This window comes from Diplotaxodon limnothrissa, linkage group LG3, assembly GCF_057381915.1.
Source record: "Diplotaxodon limnothrissa isolate DT_005_m linkage group LG3, D_limnothrissa_male_GT1.1, whole genome shotgun sequence".
In the NCBI taxonomy this organism is placed as follows: domain Eukaryota; kingdom Metazoa; phylum Chordata; class Actinopteri; order Cichliformes; family Cichlidae; genus Diplotaxodon; species Diplotaxodon limnothrissa.
In genome coordinates, this window is record NC_140598.1 from 42,715,355 (window position 1) to 42,735,264 (window position 19,910).

At 39.6% G+C, this 19,910-nt stretch overlaps 1 protein-coding gene across 2 annotated transcripts in view; it reads left to right on the forward strand.

Annotated features, from left to right (window-relative positions):
* The window catches only part of arhgap36 (Rho GTPase activating protein 36), a 75,318-nt gene that overhangs the window by 9,253 nt on the left and 46,155 nt on the right, over nt 1–19,910 (forward strand). Inside the window, exon 1 of one of the 2 annotated variants that reach the window (XM_085349378.1) lies at nt 18,825–18,973. The exons of the other annotated variant lie outside the window; for it this stretch is intronic. The gene's annotated coding sequence lies outside the window, so the exon portion shown is untranslated. Of the gene's footprint in view, nt 1–18,824; nt 18,974–19,910 lie in introns of those variants that run through there. 2 annotated transcript variants of the gene reach the window in all.

The following is a 19,910-nucleotide window of genomic DNA, read 5'->3' on the forward strand; positions in this document are numbered from 1 at the left end:
CCTGTATCGTCAGATCCTCGGGGGTGACTCTTCTCGACTCGAGTTGAGTGATAAGAAGTGTTTCCAGAGCGCAGAGCTATGGAACTGGTTCAGAGGCTTTTTAATCACATACAGAAAGGTTGCCATCATCTTCCCAAGAAACAATGGATAACATCAGTGTTGCGTGTGCATGTTACTTAACCTGTGCACTCAGTAAGCCCACAGCTTACTCTTGTCCTTGGAAGACTTTGGTTGAGTTATGACAGGAAAACCGTAGGATTCCCAACTTCTTAAGCCTCCGAGGGTTTTGTCTTTGTGTAAATCTGAGGCGAGGAGCTGCAGAGAAATCAGTGGAAACACCTCTCGCCATATTTTTTCCTCCTTCTCTCCCTCTCTTTTTTTTGTTTATACAGTCTGTAAAAAGAAGTCCACTTTGTTTTGAATTCACCTTCAAGTTGTAGCTATGACTTCACTCTTGGCATCTCTCAGTGGCTCCTCAGTCTCCTTGCACTGTCCACGTGTATCCATCATCGCGTATACGCCCGTGTGCATCTGTCGGCCCTGGCAGCTCTCTCTGGATGTTTAAACTTTATGATGGATTTTCTGTTGGTGGACCACGAATGCCAGCATTGCACTGATTTACTGACTTCTGAGGCTGGAGGATCGCTTTGCACCTCAGCTCACACAGTGGGCGGGCTCAAGTGCTGCCTGGAGGCTCGATGGTTGTTCGGTTCGTAAACCAGGAGAAGCGGTGACTCAGAGACACCGCTGAATAAGCAGAGCTGCTGCGTGGGATTTTAAATGGTATTAAATTTATTAAATTTAGATAATATTTATTTGTTTGAGTTTGAAGAGAGACCTAAAACTGGAAAGATAATGGTAATCTCAATATGAGAAGGTTTTAAAGTGGACGTGAAAGATTTGAAAGTTCCCCTTTTGTCACTTTTTTGAAAGTTGTCAGCTGAACATCAAGAAAATTTGAAAAAAAAATAGTTTTGCTCTCATGGATCCTTATTCACTCATCCAGAAAGATTTTTAAAAAAAAAAATCCAATTTATCCCTAAATACTTCCTCAATTCAACCTCATGGGGCAAAGTGTGATCTAAACTATGTTTTCATATGTTTTACAGCTCTTCATACTGATAAAAACAACCCAATATTACTACTAAGTAACAGATAAACCATTTAAAAAGCAAGTTTTTCCACTACTATTTAAAAAGCGTTTTCAGTGAATTAATGTTTCAGTGTTTCTTTAATATAGATCCAATGTTTGTATCCAATATTTCTTTATTTTAGCGGACAGTCTGAGCAACGAACTATCGGAACTTCTTCTGTAGTTTAACTTATTTAATTTATAGTTTCAATGTCCGCCCCACTTAAGATCAAAGTGGGCTGTGTGTGGCCCACGACATTAAATGTCTTTGACATCAAGAACAGTGGTCCCCAACCCCCGGGCCACAGACCGGTCTGCGAGAGTTGAGGCTCGGGTGTGAAATTGATCTTTTTCAGGGTTTTTACCGTTAACTAGGTTTCCCTGGGTCTTTTCCCGTGTTGTAGTTGTGCGTCTTATTTTGAAAGAAATATGTACGCGTTACCATAGCAACCAGAGAGCATTAAGGGGCAGAGAGGAGGATGTTACTCTCAATGTCGTTGGCGCATTTCAGGAGGACGCTGCTAATAAAGTTTCACAATTACACCGTGATTTCGCGTTTATTATTATATTTACAAAATGATACAGTTTTTGTCTTGGTCGTGTCATTTTATTTTGTTGTATTCATCCGCGACACCTTAAAGGCCGGTCCGAGACAATATTGTCTGACATTAAACACGTCCATGGCACAAAAAAAGGTTGGGCACTGCTCAGCTAGACCGTGTGTGGGCAGTGTTTCATCCTTTGGTCTTGGGACAACTCTTATGTTATTATTTAAATCATAGATGTATTATTTCCTCTTGCCTGCCAGATTTCTCTCAGAAGTTATAAATGTATTGGTAATGTTTGCTGTCAGTATATTTTTTTGCACTATAACATATAAGACATTAGTTAGATATCCTTGAGTGGGTTCCTTGATTCCTTGAATGGACACTGGTGGTCTCAACAGTTACCCTTATGAGGCTAAAACCAATAAATATCCTAACAAGGAGCTTTTTCCTCCAGATCCCCATTATGTCATCACTATCATTACATTTGTTCCTGTAATCACTGAAAAATATTTCAGTCCCTACCAAGTCTTTGCAAAGCACCTTTTTTAAATTTCTTATATGGATGTGGTAACCTTTGAAATAGATAATACTGGAAGCCAATGCATGACCCAGTGCATTTAAATCTTTGCTTATTGAAATCTGCTGCAAGCACTTTTCTTGGTTTTAAGGAGCTTTGCTCAGGCCCCAGTCATTTCAAGTGAGCATTATCTGTTCAAAAATCCGCTTCTTAATGTGACTTAGTGTTGTTACACAAGCAACGGGCAACTTGTCAAAGACGAGGAGGGGATGAGAGTCAAACTCTTCAGGAATTTATTCTGAGAAGGGGGATAAAGAAGTATTGAATTCAGATAAAAATCTGTACCGGATTTTCTTTTATGTGCTGGGCTAATAGGAGGTGAACCAGGTTCAGAAAAGAACTGCTGATATCACATGACTGTTGGGGCACTGCAGTATCAGGTCAGAGGATGCAGGATGTTTCACGTCAGAGACAGCAAGGCTCAAATCATGAAAGAGCCCCAGTTGGTATTTTCCACATTTTCCTGTCTATTCCCTGCAGACGTTCCCCACCCGTCCCCAGATGGTGCCCACATCCCAACATGGCTTTTATCCCAAGATAGATGTCTGGGTCCAGAGCTGGTGGGGTCAGAGAGTTTGACACATCCTTTAACCTTTGTCAGTGACGACAACCTGTCCCTCCGATGATGTTACTCACCCATCAAAGTTGGTTGAAGAATGATGGCAAAAAACTGAACTGTAGACCAACAGATGTTAAAGCTGTTTCCATGTACAACAGCAGTTCAGGCAGACTGTGTCTTACGAAGCATTGAAGATCAGATTATTGTAATAAAGAAAGCATTAAGACTCAACTAGCTCAAGACGATAAGAATTAGACAGACTGGAAGGTCAGAAGTTCAAGTCACCATTGCAGAGTGCATTTTATTCTTGGTGTTCTTACATTCCTCTCAAACAAGATTTCTTTTTTAATAAAATTTTCTTTGAAACAGAGAAAGGTTATTATAAACAAATTCCTGAACTCTGTCACTAGAAAATCCAACAAAGATGTCCAGGTGATGTTTAAGCAGATGGACAGTTGTGCTGAAGTCTACAACATCTGCACAACTTTCTTTTGGAACCATTTTTCAACAAAGACTAACCCTGTAATGGCAAATCATACTTGATACATAATTTTGTGAGATCACTACAGTATCACTGTTTTAACCCTAAACATCCTTGTATATGTTTTGGTTTTTTTAAGAAAAATGTAAAAAATTGAAATTATGTGAAAAGCACGTAATTTGTAGTCTTTAATGCTCCTTAATCACTTTTTAAAATCACGAACTTACCAACGCAGTTTGGTTCAGGCAGTGTAGTAATGCCCTCGGTTGGGATCTTACATATGCTCTGTGTTAATTTACTTAATATGAAGGTAAATACAAAAGACCAGGCTCTGACTGCAGGTACTTTATATACATTACCCCATCGTTGATTTGATGTTCTAGTATAGTGTCTAATAGTTTTTCTACATAATGATTTTTCTAGCTGAACAGTAGACGGCTGTATGAGCTGAAACTAAATAATGCTAAAAAACTGAGAAAGGGATCGTTGCTAAGGATTGATCATTGTGGAAAAAAGTTAAACAGCAATAAAATTTGACTTTTTGTTGTATTTAGTTTTTCTTCATGTGCTCTTTTCTATTTAAAATTCTCTCATCCAGCAAATGTTAAAGAGTCTCTGATACTCGAACCTCAGGGTGCAGACAGTTTTATTCCATCAAGTCATCCTAGTAGAAATGTTTGGACCCACAAATTGCTGACATACCACACAATCAGAGACAAATCTCGAGCAACTTTCACCGTGTGCATTTGCATATTGCGTCCTGTTTTCTTCTATGTTGTATATTTGTATTGTCTTTTAGGATATTAGCATCTCTTCATTGCTTACAGAGAGATTTTATTAATTTACTTTTTCACCTTTTACCTCTCACATGTAAAAGGCTAATGTGGGTGATTTCTGTCAAACTGCTGGCTGGGCAGTGTGGACACCCAAGTTTGTGAATGTGATAACTCAAGAGCAAAGTGACACCGGAGTTTCAAACTGATACCATCGGTGCATCTGCTAAAAATCTCAAATGAGTTCGAATCTCGGTGACTTCGACGTCAAGGTTAGTTTCCCTAAAATCTGAATGTGATAACTTGAGAATGATGTAGGATTTTGAAATTGATACCATAGGATCACCTAGTAGGAGGCCTAGGCCCTATCACTGGCCCCTGTCAGCATGGGTTTTTAGTGTACTGTGCTTGCATTTATGGAAAAGTTGGAATTGAATCTCATTTTACTGGGTATAGTGACAATAAAGGAATTCAGTTCTCTAAAGTCACCATGACTTTAAAATTAAGTTAATCTGGGAGTCTTCACTAACTAATTTTGGTGTCTAAACCTCCAAACAGTGAATCCAATCACTTTATCAATTTAAAATAAAAGTATATTAAACCCTCAGGAGGTCCTGGAGCCATTTTTCATCCACAGCGTTTTTTTTAATATTAGGCCATTTTCACTGTGTTGAATAGAATATAGCCAAACTTTCCAAACATTTTTTTTTAACTTTAGAATTGCAGTCTGAGTTTATTAGATTAGCTTAAACAAAAAAGAGCCTCCCATGTTGGATGTAATAATTTCACAGCAAATTTTGATATTCTTTTTTCTTTCATTTCGACGCCCAAGTTGGGTTTAGGTACCAAAACTGCTTTGGTGAGGTTTTAAAAGAAGCTCATAGTTTGGATTTTTAAAAATTGCATTGCTCCATATTTCAAAGCTGAGCTTCCTCAGAAGAAATACTGTGAATGTGTCTGTTGTCAGTGTTTCACAAACTGTCTCAGAGTGTGTTGCAGCCTTTGTTCATCTGCATGCAAAAGAGCAAACTATCGTGAAATTGTGTTTTAACTGTGGCCTCTGCTCCAGGTATAACCTGACACACTTTCTCTACGGTTAGTTAGATTTATTTTCATGTTGTGGGTTTCGGTTGTCAGATGGTGGTTTTTGGCTTTTTCTCTCAGTGAGTTCAGACAGATCGCACACTCTCATCTTCCTTTCAATGTTCCCATTAAATCCAAACTCAGCACAGCTACCATTATTTTTCTTAGTCTGGCTGACTCATGTCAGCTTTCCTTTGAGTCTTACAAGAGCAGCAGTGATTGCAGTCCCGCAAAAATCTGCAGTGGGCTAAAAATACAGAAAAAGCAACTCTGAGCTTTACATAATAGGCTCATTGTTATATAAAGTGTCTCAACAGGGGAATAGTAATGAGTGTCTAAACCACCCATCAGATGTAGAAATGTTACAGCCACGTTTCTTAAGTATGATTTTAACTTAGCTCTTAATTTAAAGCAGGTTGGGAGGATTTCCTTCATTTTTCTTCTGAATATATTACAGTTTTGTAGCATTACAGTATATAAAACTGCTGGCAGGTCTTTTTATATTCACCACTAAGATTGAGAATTAATGGACCAAACTACGATTTCACACTTGGGTTTAATAAAATTAATTTTATCTCGTGTTCATCGTCCAATCTGCAATTATTTCATTACGTCTGAAATGTTGTGGTTTGCTTCAAGTCTAGAGGCCAGCATGTGTTTCTTATGCTGTGTGCTACTTTAAACTGAGAGCTTTACAAGGACATATCTGCAGATTAATATTTCCTTCATAGATTTCTTTTTTCAATATCTGCTCTTATAAACGTCTGGGTGCGTTGTGAGTTTATTAATTCAGCTAAAAGTAAAAAATCTGATTTTTTTTAAACAAAAAAACGAGTTTGAAAAATAAGATTTTTATTGGATATTTATTGGTGTACATGGAAAACGTTTTTTTTTTTCCTTTTTAGTTATAAGAGCAAATTCAAAAGCAGTACTTTACAAGTACTCCAGGAAAGCTGTTTTGGGGCCCTAACTTAAACAAACAGCAGGTAAAAATGAAAGTAAATTTTTATGAAAATGCAACCTGTGCATAAAAGAAGGTATAATAAAACATCTACTGATCAACTGTTTTGTATGGATGAAGGACAAATTATTCCACCGCACCTATCTCCTGCTTCCTAATGTAGACTTTGTTGCTGTATCAGACTAAAAGCAATAAAAAAAAAACACAGTTTCAAATAGCGAGCAGGGGATGATTCCTTAATATGGACAAAAACTATAAAGCACTATTCGCACAGGAAGCAGTTTGCAGCAATGTGGCAGTCACTGACCACAGAAACTCAGAGACATTCAGCAAATTTAAATGACAATCAGTGCTGGGAAACATTTTGCCAACTTTAAAAGCAGGTCGTTCATCACTGAGACCACAGCATACAGTTGACTGACATATAAGAGGGTAAATACATTTAGAGGGTTACCTAGTTTGCCAGGAGCCTGAAATGTGTACCGGTGACTAAAAGTGATCCTGGACAGCTGAATCACTTCCTGTGTGGGCGGGACTTAAGTGTGATTGTACAGAAGTCTATAGTGGAAACAAAGCCTTTTATCTCTTTTGTTCCGTGACTACAGTAAACACTTTCCTGATGGGTGTATGCTAATTACATGTGTTACTGAATAAAGCATGATGGTTTATTCAGCGGCCTGAAGCTCTACAACAGGACTTCACTAACCAATGGACAACTTTGGAGAGGATATGTCCATCCTTTATATACAGTCTGTGGTCACAAACACCAAATCTCTGTGTTAAACCCCTTCAGGAAGTCTGTGTTCTATATATCATTTGCTCTATTTTTAGTAACTTTGGGTTGTATATAGTGAATCCTTTACATGCGAAAGTGTGTAAAAGTCCAAAAATATTGCTTTTTGTCGTGTTCTCTTCTTATTTCGCCTTCCTTTTCCTTCCTGTATCACTGCCACAGTAAATAAATTAGTGGATCAAGGTGCTACAACTGAATGCCTCGTATGAAGAACAGAAATGAAACGTTTCGCTGTACGCTGTCATGCTACAGTGCATTTCAACAACGGCAAACGTATGTCATACAGCCTCCAAAAACAGATGGCAGTTACATCATATTTCCTGGGAAAAAAAAGAAAAAGATTCCTGTTTCCTCTGCCCTCTGGGGAGGCCTCACTGCTGTGAGTGAAAGAAGATGTGAAACCATGTTTAACGAGATGAGAACAAACAAGACTGCTGCTGATTAATGGCTCAGCCTGGGTGCTGTACATCGCTGTTTCCATTTTTTCTAACTTAACATGTAAAACAGTCAGGGTCTGTTACATTATGCAAAGCACAGTAGAGGATGTGTGTCCTTGTTTTTTCAGTCTTCTTCAGCATCTTCTTATAATTGTTGGACAAACATGCTTCCAATAATCAGATTTGAAGAGATGGATTCAAATAAAAAATAAAAAAAAACAGTGGATACATAATGAGGAATCGCAGACATTTAAATTAGCATGGAGACTTCTGAACATTATCTAATAATAAATGACATTTAACCACAGAATGGCGAATCAGTTGCCTTTGGGTTATAATCTAAAACATATTTAATTCAGTTCAGTTCAATTTCATTTATTTATACAGCGCCAAATCACAACAACAGCCGCCTCAAGGCACTTTATATTGTAAGGTAGACCCTGCAATAATACATACAGAGAAAAAATCCAATAATAATCATATGAGCAAGCACTTTGGCAACAGTGGGAAGGAAAAACTCCCTTTTAACAGGAAGAAACCTCTGGCAGAACCAGGCTCAGGGAGGGGCAGGGCCATCTGCCACGATTGGTTGGGGTGAGGGGACAAAAGCTAAGTCATGGAAAAGAGCCAGAGATTAATAATAAATGCAGAGAGGTCTATTAACACATAGTGAGTGAGAAAAGTGACTGAAGAGGAAAAACTCAATGCATCATGGGAATCCCCCGGCAGCCTACATCTATTGCAGCATAACTAAGGGAGGATTCAGGGTCACCTGGTCCAGCCCTAACTATATGCTTTAGCAAAAGAGGAAAGTTTTAGCCTAATCTTAAAAGTAGAGATAGTGTCTGTCTCCCGAATCCAAACTGGAAGCTGGTTCCACAGAAGAGGGGCCTGAAAACTGAAGGCTCTGCCTCCCATTCTACTTTTAAATACTCTAAGAACAACAAGTAGGCCTGCAGAGCGAGAGCGAAGTGCTCTAATAGGGTGATATGGTACTACAAGGTCATTAAGATAAGATGGGGCCTGATTATTTAAGACCTTGTATGTGAGGAGCAGGATTTTGAATTTGATTTTAACTATTATCACTTATCAGTTATTGAAGAATCTAAAATATAAAACATGTTTTGACTTATTTCACACTTTTTTGTTTATTACAAAATTCCACATGTGTTCATTCATAGTTTTGATGCTTTTAGTGAGAATGTACAATATAAATAGTCATAAAAATAAAGAAAAAACATTAAATGAGAAGGTGTGTCCAAGCTTTTGACTGGTAGTGTGTATTAACCATGGTTTACTTTAGCACACTGACGATGTTAACATCACCATCGTGTACGTTAGCATGAGATTTTGAGGTTAGCAATTAGCATGAAACACTGCTATACCTGAAAAACCATGGTGTGATGCTCATTAGATGCCTTTCAGTCTAGCTTTATTTATTTATTTTTATTTGATTTAAACCCTTACACAAATAGGATTGTCTAACCACAGAAGCTTATGTCATGGCAGACTTAAATTTAGTACAATTTCCTCCTTCAGCAGGAAGTTATTGATTTCCCGCCGCATACTCGCCAACATGAGCAGCAAATGGAGCAGAACATATGGGAGGGAGGCGGGGGCCTGTCGGACAGCGATGATAGTGTTGATTGTGATGATGGGTGCGGACCCAAATGTCCTGTTTGGAGAAGAAAGAGGTTGCTATCGTACCTCACTTGAGTTTTTTTCTGTTGATGTTGGCATTTCCTGCTCATGTTGGCTGAGCATCTTAATCCAGCAAAAAATAAGGAAACAGGCATTTTTCCAAGAATGAAGTCAGTATATCAGAAAATAAATATGAAATCAGAACAATTAAAAACAGAATTTAATAATTGAGAAATATGTGAGTTATACTATTTTTAAATCTGTACAAACCCTCTGACTCTATAAGCATGCATTCACAGTCTTAGTAACTGTGTATCTACTGATGATGAAGTGCTCTGTGACGTATCCATGCATGTATGCAAAAGAAAAAAATGCGGGATAAATTACAGGAAAACAGTGATCAGAATTAGAAACTTAATGCCGGTCTGATATCCCAGGATGTGTTTATTAGACAAATAAGCATTTACTCGTTACAGCGTAATGAAAATCAGCACTTTTTAATGGAACAAGCAGGTAAACGGAGAGCTGCAACTGGCTCTTCGGTTCTCATTAAGTCTGTGTTATTTTTTGCTTGTTCATGCATTACATGACTTGGCCAGATGTCCAGTCACGTAGAAGCATGAATAAAGGGATCTGTAGCAGCCACTAATGCACTTAACTTTATAATGAAGAGTGCAACATTAACTAGTGCCCCAGGTGTGTTTCCATCTATGCACAGCTGTACTATAAGTCCGTAAGTGTGTGACCGCAATGACTTTTTTATACTTGTGCACATGAGATATAAGAGTGTGTGGAAAAGGAGAAAGTAATTACTGTGTCCAGTAGGTTGTAAGTCGGTAGTTTTAGAAGTTTTGTCCTTTGTGTTCTTTGTAACTATTATAGTTACATCACATTTAATGATGCTACCTTACCTTGAACTTCAGTTCCTCAAGTCTAAATTTTATTGTCTTTCCTACGTAATGCAGCTGTGATGAATATTTTTGTTGGCGTGCCAGATGAAATGTCTGAGTCCTTACTGATGAAGCACTTAAACAGCTTTCGTGTCATTGTTTTTGTTGAGTCACTCTCTCACCAGTTATATCTGTGTATCTTCAACAATTCTGCAGGCAGTTTGTAACAAAACAAAAGGAAACATGAGAGAGAGTCACTGCTGGATCTGTCATCTATCAGGCAACGAAGATGTGCCGTGTTTATCATAAGCCAAAACAAACAGTTGGGTCTATAATTTGTTGGAAAAAGTAAAATTAAATCAAGTGCTGAATTATAGCTTAATTTGAGCTTTATCTTGTAGGAAAGTCATTAGGAGTTACATTTATTTTTCTTGTGGTGGGGCGTGGTCTGCGGTGCTGCTGCAGGGGAGGTGGATGCACCTGAGCGGCATCCACAATCACCCCTAGCCAGCTTAAAGTCTGTACTGGGTCCTGAGTTTCTGTTGTTGTTGATGATGTGTTCGGCTGCGAGCTGCTGCTGTGTGAGATACAGAAACTGTAATGATAAAGTTTATGCTGAAAAGCATGAAAACGTGGTGCGGTCTGCCATGGATTTTTTGCAGTATGCCTGGCAGGTCCCTGCACCCATCCTGGCTCCCCGGAGGAGGGCTGCAGAGCAACCTCCGTGTCCACCACCAGCTCACGCACCTGCCCAGCTGGATACAGAGGTCGAGGCGCCAGAGGGACCTGCTGCACAGCCCGTGGACAGCGGGCGGCAGAGTCCGGACGGATGGCTCGGGGCGTGGTCTGCAGTGCCGCTGCAGGGGAATTGGGTGCACCTGAGTAGCATCTGCAATCATGCCATGCCGGCTTAAAGTCTGTACTAGGTCCTGAGTGTCTGTTGTTGTTGCTGATGTGTTCGGCTGCAAGCTGCAAAGTTGCAGCCGTGTATAAGATACAGCAACTGTAACGATAAAGTCAATGCCATAACAATGCCTCTACCATGTTTGACAGATGATGTGATATGCTTCAGGTCATGATTTCTCTGCCTCTCCTTCCCATCATTCTGGTACGAGTTCATTTTGGGTTCATTTGTCCAGTGACTCTTTTGTTATTTACTTTTTCTAGAAAGTTTAATCTGACCTTCTTGTTTCTGAGTGTAACTAGTGGTTTACATCTTGTTGTAAAGCTTCTTTATATCCATTTATGAAGGCTTCTCTTCATTTTAGACCTTGACCACGATATGCCTCCTGGGTGTTCTTGACTTGGTTAGATCCTGGATTACTGATCTGGCCACTCCTGAAGTTTTTGCTCTCTCTGATGATGACCTCCTGAATTTGTACTGACTTCTCTTTGGTCTTCATGTTTAAAGTTATAGTGAAAAGCTATAAAATACAAATTCAGCACTTGACATTTCAGTTCTTTGCTTTGAAATCGACTGTGGTGTTGGTGTACAGAGGCAAAACTACAAAAGCTGTGTCATTGTCCAAGAAATCGTGGACCTAACTGTAATAAAGTTCCCTGGAGCCATCATGTCATAGGAGAGTCGGTCACAACTGCTGCCTGCTACGTTTTTTATACTTTCACTGCAATGAAACAAAAATTATATTTTTGAAGAATAAATAAATGCCCATTAAAAAAATGTCTGCAGATTTTAAAGCCAGTTCTTTCATTGTAAAAAGAGCGAAGCCCTCATCATATCAGCAGTGAATGCCAACCTTCCTCTGTTTCTTATCTGTTGATCTTTATTTTAACACGTCTGGACTAGAATCGGTGCTCAGAGTTTTAAACCAGCTGCGCTGAGTAATACAGATTTAGGTAGATTAAAACTATTTTCAGATTTGGTATTTTGATATTCAGGGCAGTTAAACATGCATATCAGTGTTTATTTTCTGGCTCAGGAATACGTGAGAAAAGGCTCAGAAGAACTTTTCATTCCTGAAACTATTTTAGGATGACTGGAAAACAAAGAATGATTACTGAAGCATTTACGATGTGGGTTTGTGGTCCTTCTGTGCGTCTATGTGCTGTTTCAAAGCACAGACTCTTATTTTGTTGTACATAGTATAGTCCGTAGGGGGCAGTGTTGTCAACAAAGTTCACCATCTATCTGGCTTCAGTCGTGTGCATGTGTGTTTGTGTGTGTGTGCGTTGCCAGTTGACCGTTGACCATCCATCCTGTTTTGAAGCAGACAGTTGGAGTCAGCACACAAGCTTGAGGCTGTGAGATGTGCAAACATGCAATCCCACTCATGATGTTTGACCTGGAAATGTATGGCAGCGCTACAGGAAGTTAGAGGGATTAAAGATGATGTGGAGAAACCGGAAGAAGAGACAGAAAACAAGCTGACCAGTGTAAGATATCCATGAGCTCACTGGAACAAAGGATGGGTCAGCTGTAAAGGTCGAGATGATTCCTACAGCAATAAGCATATTTATGCATTACGCAACAGAAAGGTGACGATTCCCAGTGTTTTTAGAAGCTTTCCTTTGAGACATTTTCCACTTGGTGCTCCAGAAGTAGCAAAATATCCACTTCACTGACTTTCAGTGAGATGTTTCTCCACTTGTCTCTCACACGCACAGTGTCGTTTAGTTTTTCTCTTGTCTCTGAAGTAGAAGTTTTGTGTGGAACAAATGGAATCTAGATTGGTCACCAGCGCGGAGTTGGTGGAATAGACGTAAAATATGAAACATTGTGTTGACTTCTTAATATGTTGTGTAGGATCATTTTATTCTGAAAAGAATATTAATCATAAATCAAAAGACATGAACCGGTGAGCAGTCATTAGTACATTTTATTTACACACAGCCCTAAATTTCCAATTTCCCTCGGGATGAATAAAATATCAATCAATCAATCAATCAATCAATCAAATGCCACTCTGTGCTCCAATCCACCACATTCAAAAACAAGGTTTCATGCATAGAAAAAAGAAAGTCCTGTCTAAGTTCAGATGATTTGCTATATTTTTGGCATTTAAAATCATTAATGATTGTGCATGTTTTATTCTCAGGTGTCCTCCTGGATACAAACAAACAATTTGGCTTATTGGAATTTCTTTCGTGATTATTTTTTGGAACCCATTTTCTCAAAATGTTTTAATTCTTCTCCCAAACACAATAAAAGAGTGTTCCTTTTGATTTTAAGATTGCTGATAGTGTAAAACCCGCTATAGTAGTCAATCATACCCTCTGCAACAACTGATAAGTGAGTTTGCTACCCATAAAGTGGGATTGTTGGCCAGTCTCTGCACAAAACATATATTATTAACCAACTTCCCCTTAATGACACCTCTCTAATTCAGTTTACAGAACTCAGCACTGTCTTCATTAGAGTAAAAAAGCAAAAGCCCAGCATAGAGCGGCTCAGTGAATGTGGTCTGGACTGTGTGGAGGAGGGTCATGGTGTCAGAGACGCTGTAGAAGGACAGAACACCTGCTCTGTGATTCATGTACACTCCTATCCTGGAGGACGGAGGGCCACAGACGTCAGTGCAGACTTTGTTGTACCAGAATATGTAACTGTTTGTGTAACAACGCAGTGACCAAGATTTGTCATTGAATCCAAATATACGTTGCTCTGAGTCACCTGCTCTGCTGATACTCTTGTATGCAACTGCTACCCCGACTCCTCTCCCTCTCCACTCCACCTCCCAGTAACAACGTCCAGTCAGACTCTGTTTGCTCAGCACCTGTTTATATTCAGTAAATCTGCCACGTGTGATTTCACGTGAATATTTTAAGAAATCTGCTCTGGTCTTTGGTATAAAAGCACCCACTGTCCATGTCTCGCACAGGATGTCCTGCAGTTTATCTCTGGTCTCTGACACAGCTGCTTTCAGCTCCTCAAAGTACATCTGAGGATAAATATTGATGCTGGATGAGTGTGTAGACTCACTGAGTGCTGACAGTGAGGGGTAGTTGTGCAGAAACTGCTCGTGGTCCTCTGTGTGTGAGAGCTGCTCCAGCTCCTCATCCATCCTCTTCAGCTCAGTGATCTCCTGCTCCAGCTTCTCCTGAGTCTCTCTGACTAGACCCAGTTCAGATTCCTGCTGGCATCTGATTTGCTGCTTCACATCATTGCGTCTTTTCTTGATGAACCGGATGAGCTCTGTCAAAATCTTTTGACTGTACTCCACTGTTTTGTCAGCAGAGCCATTGATGACCTCCACCTCTTGTTGAAGTAGCTTCACATCTTTCTCTCGATCTTGGATTGTCTCCTGGATTTTTAGTCGCCTAAGCTCAATGTCCTTTTGCTTCTGCTTTTGGTAGTTCTTGGAGTCCAGTCTGCTTCAGCTCCTCCACTAGATCTGTTAACATGATGTTTTTCTCCAGGAGAGGTCTGGGTGTGAAGGTTTTCCTGCAGTAGCTGTGTCCACAGGGAATAGCTACCGGATCCTTCAGTAAATCTATACAAATTGAACAAGAGAATTTCTCTGAAAAAAAATGATATCCATGTGCCATTTCTCCTCTCAGCAGCAACAAACGTTTAGCTGCATTCAGACTCTACTTTGTGTTACCTGGAGAAAAAGGCGTAGTTTGGATCTTGGCAACATTTATTATAGTTTGATTTTTTTTTTTCCATGATAGCTGCCCTACCATTAAACCATAAAAAGTTAAGCTTTGATCATGTGGGACCACTGACGTGCAGCTGATGACACACTTACTCATTTGAAGTGTGACTCAACTAAAATAAGCTACCAGCAGCATAACAGTGCAATAGCAGTGAGACAGCACTATTTACAGTGATAGCATACGACAAATGTAAGCACAAAAGCAAAACCAGTAAAAAGTATAACATCACTACTTCACACTTTATTTTAACAGTGACTAAGGTAACTTATCCTTTGTGTGTCGTATATGTTTTAGGTATTATATGTTATAAATTATGTGTTGTATATTGGATTGAGCGTTTTAATGTAACCATATAAGTAATTTTCATTCACCGCAATCTTGTTGCGTTTGAAATAGTTGCTTCAAAGACCAGGACCAAGTCTGCAGTCAGCTGTTGTCTTCAAAGTGACTTTGGTCGACTGGAGGTTGAGAGCGGTGCATGCTCAATCTCTAAATAACTGGATTCAGTTGTTACATTTCAAGAAAAAAATAATATTAAGTACAGCATGAAAAAACACTCCATGAAAATGATAAAGGGCTAAGTCTGGATCATTTTTTTCTTACATCAACCTTAACAGACTCCAGGGGCACTCCTACACGTCTTGACACTCGGTAGGGAGGTTTGAAGTTTTTTTGGCAGCTTCAAAGCAAAACACACTGGCCACAAGAACATTCAAGAACGGTTTATCAGGTTAAACTTCACAATGTTTTAATTTTATTACTGTTTGTGCGGTTCTATGTTCCTTTGCTTTTGTTTAGTCTTCACCCTTGTGCTATGACTCTGCAGTTTGCTTGTAATACTTTGACATCCTTATCTCATGTTTTTGTCCGCCCTCACAAAGTAATAAGGCTCATTAAATCTGACCTCTTGCCACTCTTGACCTTTAGGGGTCAGAAGTGTCAAGTGGTTTAGCTGCTGTTACTTGGGCCTCACAAATGGGAGTCCCGGTGGTCATTTTCCACACGTGTTTTCACACGGCTGTTCGCACACTGGCCTCTTCACAGCTATTAGGAGGCATCTGGACAGCGTGATGGAATCTTCTTGCAGGATTAAGTCAATTTATTGGTTATCATAGCATTTAATACCTACCTTTTGAACTTTAGTTGCTGATAATTTGAGTACAGATTAACCTATAATAGAGCGAATAATGTAGCCAGATGCTTCCTTTTTTGCTCTTGCTCTTAAAACAAGACTTATGTTTAGTGGAAGGTCAGTAAAAATATTTGGTTAAAGGAGTAGTGATGGTAACTGATAATGCCTACAAGTTCTGCATCTCTGAGAAGTATCCAAGCATTTTGTTGTCGACTCCTTATTACAAGCCCCAACTCGAATGTTGTGGTTCAGTTGCTACTTGCCCAGCACTGCCTGGTACATCATCCATGTCATATAAAAGTTGTGTTCCCAGACAGCAAAACTGTATTCTTAGGAATGTTTAAACGTCAAATATGTTTCTGGTGAGTATAAATTTCCAGGTGGATGAGTCATGCCTTATACCTGGAAATAAGGGAGAAGCTTCTACATCAGGTTAAGGAAGTACGGTTAGAGAAGTAACCTTTAGTCAAGTAAATGGAAGAAAGTATAATTCAGTAGCATTTCAGCAGCGTTTATTTACTTTCAATATGAACCAGAGAGCTCTTCAGTAATAAAATGATTATAAAGTAAATGCTAAGTGCTTCATTAAAAATAGAAGTCTAGTTTGAGGGGTTTTTGTCCATAAAATACACTTCACAAGTAAACAGTCTCAACAAAAATAACAACAGGTTTAACCCCTCTGTTCTTTGACCTACGTCTTTGGACACTTGATTGGCTGAGTGGCATCAGGGATGATAGGTTACAATGCATTTTGATCTATGTACCTCCAGTGACTACTGCAAAAGACAAAGAAGAAAGCTGTGCACATTAAAATAACTGTAAATAATAGAAAAAAACCTGTGCAGAGTGAAAAAAATTCCATTAAAATCTAATCGGTCTAGATCCGTGTTGAACAGCATGTCCCTCCAGCTGTTGGTGAGCTAGGTTCTATGTAACTAGCACATGGCTAGTAAGTCCTCCGTTTATGAACTTGGATTTTGAAACCTTGAGTTTAGTGTTGTTGGCCAAATTAGTATGACACTGGAGGGCAAGTTTTTTGTTTGTTTTTCTTATTTTAAATTAAATGCTGGGAATTTCTTGTTTGTTACTTATTTAACTTCACAGGGTGACATTAGCTTTTTTTTTGACACTGCTATGTTAGCTATTTTGAGGCAGAAATTAGCATAGTTGGCTGGGAGTGGTAAGTGGTAAGAGGGGCCGATGGCGCGATATGGCAGCCTCGCTTCTGTCAGTCTGCCCCAGGGCAGCTGTGGCTGCAACTGTAGCTTGCCTCCACCAGTGTGTGAATGTGAGAGTGAAGGAATAGTAGAATTGTAAAGTGCTTTGAGGGTTTCAAAAAGCGCTTTATAAATGCAATCCATTATTATTATTATTATAAGCTCTGGCGGACTTGGTTCTATGGTAGGTCTTAAAGGGTCAAATCAAATCACTTTTATTGTCACATCACATGTGCAGGTACATTGGTACAGCACAGCACACAGGGTTAAAGCTAGTAATTGTGGTTCACGAGCTGTATTCATAAATTGTATATACCGTAGCTGGAACTGTATTAAAATGCTCTAGAAAGTACAAACCCGGTTAAGAAGTCAAGCTCAGTGAGTTAATATTAGCTGTCATGAACCCTAACAGACAGCTAGCACCTTAGGGACCAGTTAGCGACCACATGGCAGCCACAAGTAACAAGAGGAAGTTTGACTATTCCCTGAATGGTTGTGAGTGGCATCTGGAGTTTTTTTGTAGACAATTAATATGGTTAGTACGTGGCTGTAAACAGATATCCACTGAATGTCTACAACTTGTACACAGACTAATATTACCGGAGCCTGTCAGGAATTCTCTCTTTTCAGTCTTTCGACTAAGAAACTTTATTTTATTAGTAGAACACTCTTCTTGAACACTAGAAGTTGAGAAATTAGTGCCAGCCACTGGTTATTCAACATCAAAATGTTTGGTGCCTCCTGTGCTGTTGGCCAACAGGCTGCTGGTAGAAACTGAGCTACTGCTGGGTACAGTGAGAGAGAAGGAATGGCAGGAGGGTGGAGGTGACAGAGAGGTCTTTAGATGCAGGGACTATGGCTGGTAGAGGGACAGAGCGGGTGCAATAATAATGGAGAGAAGATGGAGCTGCCAGACAAGAGGGAAAAAGGAAGACCACTATCCTTGAAACATGGTAACTATTATTCCCTGGATTTGGCTTTACTGGGTCAGAACTGGTTCTCGGGCAGCTTTTAATATCCGCTCACACTTGAGTAGATATACTATGCTGTAGTATCCTTCCTCTGGTCGACTACTCCTTTTCTATTTTTCTTCTGAGCTCCACTGTCCTGTCTGTCCTTTTTATAGAGCTTTTATCCTGTCGTTTTAATCCTCCTCCTACTCAGTCCCTCCCTCCCTCCATTTACTTACTTCCCTCCTTCAGGCGCTTCTTCTCTTTCTACCTCGGCCCTCCTTTCTACCTCCTTTCCTCAAGTCATCCTCTAAAACCTCGCCTCTTTTTACCCACTTCCATCAGCTTACCACCTCCTTATTTTTTTCCCTTCTTCTCTTTATGTAACTATTTCTTCTTATCTGCCTCCTTTCCTGTCTCCTGAATTAACACTCTCTCGCCTTTTTCTACGACCGGTCACTTGTATCTCATACGCCGTTTTTCATCACTTCTGTTTTTCTTTCTTATATCTCAGTTTAACTTGTCTGACTTCTAATTTCCCGCATATATCTTGTCCTCTTTCCTGTGTCCCTATCTCATTTTCATCTCCTTTTTAGACCCTTCACACTTTCCCTTTTGTCCTCTGCATTTTGTTTCCTTCATTCTTCTTCTAACCTTATACTGCTTTTCTACTTATTCTCTCCTGTGGTCTCCTTAGCCTCTTCCCCATTTACCCCTCCCGCACCTTCCTCCCGCCCTTATCTTTGCTCATTTTCTAACTACTTGTTTCCTATTATGCCCCATCTTTCTTTCCATTTCCTCTCCTTACTTATTCCGTGACACTTCTTCATCTTCCCTACCTCTTTCCATCACCTCTTCCTCACCCATATTGCTCCTTTTTTGTTTCCTCCTCTGTCTTGTGTTTATGTTTTCAGTTCCTGAAAGTCAAGTCAGCATGCGCCACTCCTCCTGCTGCTCTCGTAATCACACTCATTCTCAGCCCTCCCCATTCCCCAGTGCCCTCCTCTCTCTCACACTGTGTATATCCCATTCGGCCACTTTCCGCATTAACTCCTAGTCGTCAGTTTCATTCAGCTCAGAGCTGATATACGGCTGTTTCTCTGATCAAAGTCTGTATACAAGGAGGCTCAGAAATCTGGAGGACCACCTGTTGCATTTTGATTGAAAGACGCCCCAATACAGGTACAGACTTTGTGTTTGTTTGAGGGTTGAAGCAAGTGTACTTTGCCATCTGCTGCTTTACCTGTCTGTTGTGATTTTCAGTGCTTCTGTTACCTGTCAGAGACCTGAGTGATGATGCACGTCTTTTCTTAATGACTTTCTCTAAATTTATCATTTTATTCGCATCATTTTGAGACCATGGCAGTGTGCTTATGTAAAGACAAAATCTCAAGTATTAGGATGTTTCGTTACACCTAAAACGTCTCCTGTGCTTCCCCGGAAAAGTCTGATATTATGCCTAAAATAAAACTCTCATGTTTCCTAAACAGTTCGTAGAAACAGCAAATGTGGTGGGAGCTCCATTAGCTATAATTAGGTGGGAAAATTATTTTGTAAACACCATTAATTCAGTCATTTGAAAATTGTAAATAAGCTTATTTAATTAATCACCTCAAATTAGGTCACGCTTTGGGGGAAAGGAAAACCGTGAAATAACCTGGCACTCCTGAGAAACACAAGGAAAAATACAACCTTTTTTTTTTTTTCTTCAAATGTAGTCAGTTAAAATGTGACTTTAAAAAAAATATTTATACTGCAAATAACACCATATATGTCCATGCATAATGCATAAGCAAAGTTTCAGCATCATCCTATGAATCCACTTCTATTTGTATTCATCTGCTGGCTAAGCTTTGAGTTTCAGACAGCAAGGAGTCTGTGTGAGCCCCTTAAAATCCCTGAGTTTTTCTGTGCTTTTATAACTCGAGTTGTGGGGACATAAAAGTGATAACAAGCTCAGTCTGTGGGGACCTGTCTTTATTGTTGGGGACATAAAGCATGCAAAATGTAACATTTTAGAGTGAAGAACAGAGTGTAATGTCTTCTGTAGGGATAAAAACATATTATCCGTGGTTGTATACTTGCATTACTCATACAGTGGGGACATACAGATTTATGT